This window comes from Labrus mixtus, chromosome 1 (genome assembly GCF_963584025.1).
Source record: "Labrus mixtus chromosome 1, fLabMix1.1, whole genome shotgun sequence".
Classification (NCBI taxonomy): Eukaryota; Metazoa; Chordata; class Actinopteri; order Labriformes; family Labridae; genus Labrus; species Labrus mixtus.
In genome coordinates this window covers 28302276-28309680 of record NC_083612.1, presented here as the reverse complement: position 1 = coordinate 28309680, position 7405 = coordinate 28302276, and the positions used below count along the sequence as shown (strand labels likewise).

The following is a 7405-nucleotide window of genomic DNA, read 5'->3' as shown; positions in this document are numbered from 1 at the left end:
CGCGATGGGCGCTGTGCACCCGTCAAGCCCATTCATTGTGTATTGTGTTGCTACAGTCTATGGTTGCTACACACAAGCCAAGCACGCATCTCCATACCGCCGAGTTGAGCGCAGGGTCCCGTTTGCCGCTCTTTTGCGCAGTGCTCCCCGACGCCACCTCCCCGCGTCCAATAGGAGGGTAGCTCAGATCACAACAAACGGTGTCTCACTTTCCTGAGCTCTAGTTTAAAGACCTACCGGGACATCTCCAAGAAAAAGTCATGTTTTGAAAGATATTTCCAACCAGGTGTGTTTAAAACAGAGCAGTAGTGTACGTCATGCTCGTAAAGCGATAGTTTTACCACTGCAGCTCCTGGGCGAGCCTAAACTATCCCACATCCTGACGTGCTCTGATGATTTCATGAACAAACATTCTTTTTTTCTTTGCTGCTTGTCTCAAGCAGAAGAAAAGTCGGGGCTTTTTTGTCAATAGTGGACATATAGGCCTACATAGTGGTGTGTCAGAAACTACTTTTCTGAGCTATTTTCCTCAGTATTGTTTCAGTCACCTAGCAACGTGCGCTTTTTGCTCATGTGCGCTCCCCACTTTTGCTCTGCGCCCTAGTCCGCGGCGAGCTCAGGGAGCACCGCGTCCTATCTGAAAGCATAGACTGTAAATATTACTGGACAAACCCTGACCCGTCTGTTACGGAGGCAGCAAATGAGTCCAATCGACGGCCGCATCCATATTGGATTTGCAGTCTCAACCTAACTTCGGATCAACCTAGCTGCAGCAGTAAGGCGGGACTTAACTCCGCCCATTCAGTTCGACGTTAGCAGTCCACTTGACAGCATGGCTAACAGCTACGGCTGCTATCATCCCCTACGGCTTTCCTGCTCGTCCTGAGAAAACTCTATAAACAGTAAGTTAACATTTATTCTACAACACAGTTAAAACGAATTATATTCAACCCAAATATTTAATTAAAGTCTTAAAACTACACTTTTTTAAATATACAATTATGGTTATTAGTTTTATGTCAGAGCAGTTAGACTTTGTCCGGGTTAGCAGAGCAATACATTAGCAAAGTTTTATCATAACATGTAAGAAACATTTTGAGGCTAATCTTTACATTTAAATTTTCACATTGTGTTACAAATCATTACTTGGGTGTAATTACATGTTTAAGGATAAGAAGTCTGTTTTAAAAGATAAAAGACGAGAGCTTTGGCGTCTTTTTTATTTTATTGTTGTTGATAAAACTACTGTTAGACCATAGACTGTAAATAAATATGTGAGACATCCAGAAGAAATCAATATTACAATGCATACAGTTCATGGTTGTTACTGTTCTGACAAAAAGAGGAACGTCTGTGTCTTATGTTTACTGATGTCAAAAGCGATGAGGTGGAACATGACAATTGAAAAATAAATATTTTGTATTTATTATAAGATATTTGTTTTCTATAGAACCTTGTGAAGTCATGGAGTCTGTGGACAGTGACGAATGCCAAGTGTCAGCTTCACACAAAAAAGTTGCAGCTACCTTGTTCAATATTATTCCTGCAGATGTGGCTTATAACAAAAAAACATCCTGAGCTGTCACATGTAGTTAACTGTACATTTTGTCTTGTCTGAGGCATTAATTGAACATTTTTGTATTTCTCCTATAGACACAGCGTGGATTATTGGTGACTTGTCCGTCGAGGTGCCCAGAGAGCTGCAGAGACAGAGGAAGAAACCTGAGCCTCAACAACATCTGTATGTGTTGGTTCTTCTGGGGTGGACTTCGGTTGCTTCTCTTCTTCAACAACTCACTGCGAGGGAGGTCTCCCCCGGATGGCCTGAGTGATGTCACCCACATGTTCCTGCATCGATGGCGGTCTCCATGCTTGAAATGCTGTCTCACCCTTACTTTCAGTCACCCTAGCGACAGGCTGAGAGCTGGAGCTGAGGCGGGTTTTAAACCCTCCTGACAAACTGTTACATCGAGCCCATCTGTCAATCAGGTCAGCTACACGCCTTATTGTGAATAACTCTTATCCTTCATCAAATCAAAACTGATGAGTCATCAAAACATTCACTCCCCGTACAGTGTGTGTCGATCGAGACATGAGCTATCAGACCTCTTTTTTTTCGTTTTTTTCTACGAAGCTGTAAACATGTTAATCTCTTCTGTAAAAACAGGCTTTTTGAAAGTGGTTTTTCAGATTAAATAAATATTTCTATATAAATGCACTCCTGTGTCTCTACTTATGAGCATAAATTTTAGATTTGAAATGTGCATTAATGTGCATTAATGCTCAACTCAATAGCTAAGGGAAGGAAGTCTACTTTTACACAACTTTTTATTCTTTTGACATTTTTTTTTACCAAATACTAATGTAGTTCATTTCTGAAAGTGGGATGGAAAAGAGTCATTGCAAAATATGCCCTTAAACACAGCCCCATTCTTAAATCAGGATACATGGAGAGTAAATAAGATCAATAACTTGTGAATAAAAACACAGTTAAAAATTATTTAGAAATGTAGTCTTCCCAGATCAATATCACATAATATCAACTTCTCCCATCTAAACTGGACAAAGGGTTTTAAAATAGGAAGAAAATAGTTTGATTGCAAGTTGTTTGGAGGAGATCTATTTTTATTTGAACAGCTGAAGCATGAATACAGTCTTCCAAGGTACAAACCCTCCTCCTCCTCCTGAAGCCTGTGGAGCTCGTTGATGTACTGCCGTCTTATCTGCTGGCCATCTTCTCTCACCAGAACTTCGACTGTTGAAAAGTCATTCTGAAGAAGCTCGAGCATGTGACATGGATCCAGGAGAATATGGACTTTTAGTGAGGGGTCTTCAGGATGGCAAAGAAAGAGAGAACATAGCAGTTATTCATTAAATCAATTTGTTTGTTTCATTTGTGTGTAAGAGTACATTTATAAATTCAACAGTGTACTACCCAGACAACAAAAGTACAGTATTCAGGTAATCAACATCTATTCAATGTTAAGAAGATAAACCTTATTGTAATCATGCTATTTTCAGCTCTCACTCACTTGCACAATGATCTTCCACATCAAATTGCTTCAGATTTTGTGTGAGGAAAAATAAAGCAATTTATTGTGGATGGTACTTCATCTTTACATGAAACAAATATAACCTGAATTATTTAAATCATTAACAGGTCCCAACTCTCTGTACAGAACATACAGTAACTCATTTATTATTAACATGAGGTACATGGCTGTATTCTTCAAACTATTTCTTGTACTTATTGCTTTATATCTTATTTTCATTCCATATGTTATTTATATTTTATATTTCTACTGCTATATTCTGTGTAAGAGCATCTGTAATGATTAAGAACTATATTAATAATCATATTACATTTCACTGAACTCATACTAAGTGATTTTGTTTTTATTTGGTAACAGTTTGCACAAATCTACACACAACACTAACCATGTAACGTTAATGTCATCCTCTATAAACTACACAGCATATTAGGTTCAGTTGAGTTTAGTTTATGAGTATTACATTCATCATAACGTCAGATAACCATATTAACAGTTTGTGGTTAACCACCGAGGTGAACCTTTAGCTTCTAACATCACACAAACTCATTCTTTTCAACATCTTAACAACAAACATTTCTAACAATTCAGAATTACTTTTTCCCCAGTTTAATAGTCCTGGCTGGCTATGTTGCCATTAGCATCTTTGGCATGAATGGGAGTCTTGATTGGCTAAACCATTGGCCGTAAATAATGCGCTACACTGAGTACAGTTAGCCGGCTGGTTTACAAGCGAACATTAAACAAGCTAGCCCCGTAAATATAAATACCGACATGAGTATGCAGTAAATATAACACTACTATATCACTTACCGAAAAAAAACTGAAGCATCAACTTCTTGGATGGTCTGTTAACCGCACAGCAAGCCATGTATGTTGTCAGATATGTGTTAAACAAACTCTCCAAACGAAGAAAAAAGAAGAGAAATCAGACGGACCAAGCTGCTAGCCTCCTGAACTGACAGACAGATGCAGCGTGCAGAGCTGTCAATCAAATCAGCCACAAGCCTTATATGGGCATAGCTGTTTTCCTTAATACAATAAAATCCGATGAGTTATAAAAAAAATCAGCTTTGACTCTCCCTCGTATTAATTTCACTTTTCTACTTTCCATCATTATGCGTTCCTTTTTCTTATCGTCCATGTACCCCTTTTCTTCCCCTGCCTCCCTTCTTTACCTCAAAAATCTTTTTTTTTTGGTAACTCAGATCTTCTCTCTTCGTTTCTATTCAACATCTTCTTTTCTGTATTCTATGCAAGTCCTCTCCCTCTTCTCCGTCTTCTAAACCATGATTATGTCCGATCTGCCTGTCCTATTATTGTAGTTACTCCATCCATCTTACTTTTTACCACCCACCTATCCTTTTTTTCCCTCATGCTTTACTCACTTTCTCTCCCAAAATCCACTCTTCACTGAGGACTCCTCGTCTTCATTTTATCTTCCCCGCCTTCTCGTCCAGCTGACCTGTGCCGACCTTTAGTGATAATCGCCATGGTGATTGTGTGAACTATGTTTTCCCCTGTGGCTCCAAAGACTATTGGTGTGAGTCTGCAGTCCACACAAATTGCCTCAGCATGATCCCCACTATGTTTATTGTCCCTGGAGTAAATTACAGAGTCTCTAGTTAACTGGTGTTACATATAGAGATATGTTTTAGAAGCCTACAATACTGCGTTTCAGTCCAATTTAGTCTGTGTGCTATACCTGGCGGCAAACAAAGGTTAACCAGGTGCCAAAAAGTGTTACAGCCAATTGATGTTTACAAAATATTCATAACACACACATCAAGAACAAACCAATGCAATACTGCAGTGTTTATAACTGCGATCTTATATATCATAAAACAGAGCAACAACACTGATCATTATTGTCATTGGTTTTGGACCTTAAAGCCTTTAAGTGTATGTGTGGTTGTCTGTGTGTTTAGAGGAAGGGAGTTACATGTATTTGCCTGTGGGTCACAGTAGGCCCATCTGTTCAAAAACCAAACTGAATCAAACACACAGCTAGACAAACCTTATCGCAAACCTGACCTCACTATACCCCTTCTCTCTCTTTAACAATCAGTACAGTACAATGCATCTGTACTGTACTGACATTATGTATTCACTGTGTGTAACTATATTATATAGGCACAGTATAACACCGCCAGAAAGCATGACTAACCAAACAAGGCTCAACTACAGATGATTATCGAAGTCTAGATGAAAAGCAAAAAAGTTTCAATATCAACATCTAAACATGTCAATATGTATTCAACACATGACTTGCACATGACCCAGACACATTCTCAGTTTCCCACGTATATTATTACTTAGTGTGCTATTAAAGCTAATAATTATGAAACTAAGAGACCACTGCACTGACTACAGTCACCGACCACATTCAGGCCCTGTCCATGGTGTCTGACAGGACAGCATGCATAAAGAAAAATTAAAAAACAAGCTCTGACTATAACAGAAAATAGCTGGATTCAGGTGAATGAGGCACATTGTTATTCAAGCAATATTAGGGCATCATAAACTGCACAATGTATGTTTAGACAGCCATGAGGAGGCCCCATAAAAATAGTAAAAACTCATTCATAACCGACAATGTCAAAGAAAGCTAACAAAATATTATTCAATAAGACAAAACAGAAAGCATACATTATCCTCAATTAAAGAATAATGGAGGGTTGTATTTGAAACACACTCAGCATTGTAAAGACTATGGCCCATCAAGTTTTTAATAACAACTTTATATTTTTTCCCTGTGGAGTTAGACTTCATGTTCAATATTCTATGATCATATGTCGGTACAGGGTGCAAGTTCAGTCTACGAGTAATTTAGCTAACGGTAGGTGTCCTCGTTGCTTATATTTGAGCTTTTTGTTTTTAAGTGTTGGCCTTTTATCACAGCTAGCTATTCTTAATATTTGAAGATGCAAAGGAGTTGAGGATATATGTAGAGGTAACACTTGGCAAGACCATAATTGCAATGGACTGCAACATTCTGGCAAAAACTGGCATATCTCACCAGTGTTTTAACCTGAGGAGCTGTTACTTAACCAAGAAAATATTGGATCTTTGATTAAAAATGTTTTGCAGATTACATTCCAGAGGAGTGGCTGTGCCTTCACATAAATATATAAAGAGAAAGTGGACAACGCACAAGACGAGAAATAAACTAACTCCAGTTCACGCCGTGGTGAATGGGAGGTGTGCAGGCCTACGCACTTTTACTACATCAGCTATCAGGCCAAAACAGTTTTATAAATGCAGAAGATTAAAATACTTCTATCTTGCTTCTTTATACTTTTCACTCAGTTCTCAGCATTTTCTTTCTTTCATGCCATAGCAAAAGTAAATATTTTATTCTTTTCTCTAACTCTGTTTCCTGTCTGTTTGTGCTCTATATTCTGAGATGGGATGAAGTTATGAATATGCATAAAGCAAAGCACTACACGCGGGTGACATGCTTGACTTGTGTTACTGCTTCGAACAAGTGCACCAGACAAATGTTTTTCTCTCTCCTTCTCTCAGGAACAAGGGAATGAGGAAGAGAAGACCAGCAATCTCAAGGGAACACTTTTTTTTTTTGTACTCTGTGGATAAAGACCAACACACTAATGATGCAGACACACATGCAAAGTAGCACGAAACCATGAGAGCTAAGATACATAATATATACCCCCCAACACCACACACAAAAGACAATCCACATCACAAAACTATATGCAAACACTTTTTTCTTTTCGAAGTGTTTTTCACAGGAATATTCCAGCCTCTTTTCCCAACTCATTTTGAGTTTGTTGATTGTCGGCTGAAGGCTAGTCAGAGAGAGACATTAGAGCTGAGATCCATTTTCAATACTGTATTCATATAAGTGAGTCCTATTATCTTGAACAGTTCAGTCTAGATCTGGAGACAAGAACAAGTTATTTCTCAAGTTGGAAGTCAGAAAACTGAGGCCCTAATCTCTTTTTTTGGAGACAGATCAGTCATTGCTTAAGCTATTCAAGACAAATGATAACACCCAAGACCATTATTCAATCAAAGCATCTGCTGATAAAGAGGATAATGAGACATTTGACATGAAATCCAATTTTCAGCTCTTCAGTACAGTACAGAGGAGTCGGATTTCAGCAGAGGACTGATATAGACGATATGGACAGCGAGGGTGTCTCTCAGGGGAAAACTAATAATCTTGTTTTACTATTAAAAAAAAAAAGTCTTTAGAGAACAGAGATAAACAAACCCATCCGTGGATTAGTTTAAAATCTTGTTTTTTTCTATATGCCTCAGTAATTGACAACTTAAATACTGTTAATATGTCGATGAGGTTAATGACAAGTAGCAGAAAAAGACGTATG

General features: G+C 38.3%; 1 long non-coding RNA gene across 1 annotated transcript; it reads right to left on the bottom strand.

The window, feature by feature from the left end:
- Positions 1-2311: 2311 nt before the first annotated feature.
- Positions 2312-4106, bottom strand: LOC132980324 (uncharacterized). Its single transcript, XR_009674156.1, has 2 exons — positions 3864-4106; positions 2312-2830 (listed from the first exon to the last, which is right to left on the bottom strand). It is a non-coding gene; the product is annotated as an uncharacterized LOC132980324 (long non-coding RNA).
- Between the last annotated feature and the right edge of the window lie 3299 nt (positions 4107-7405).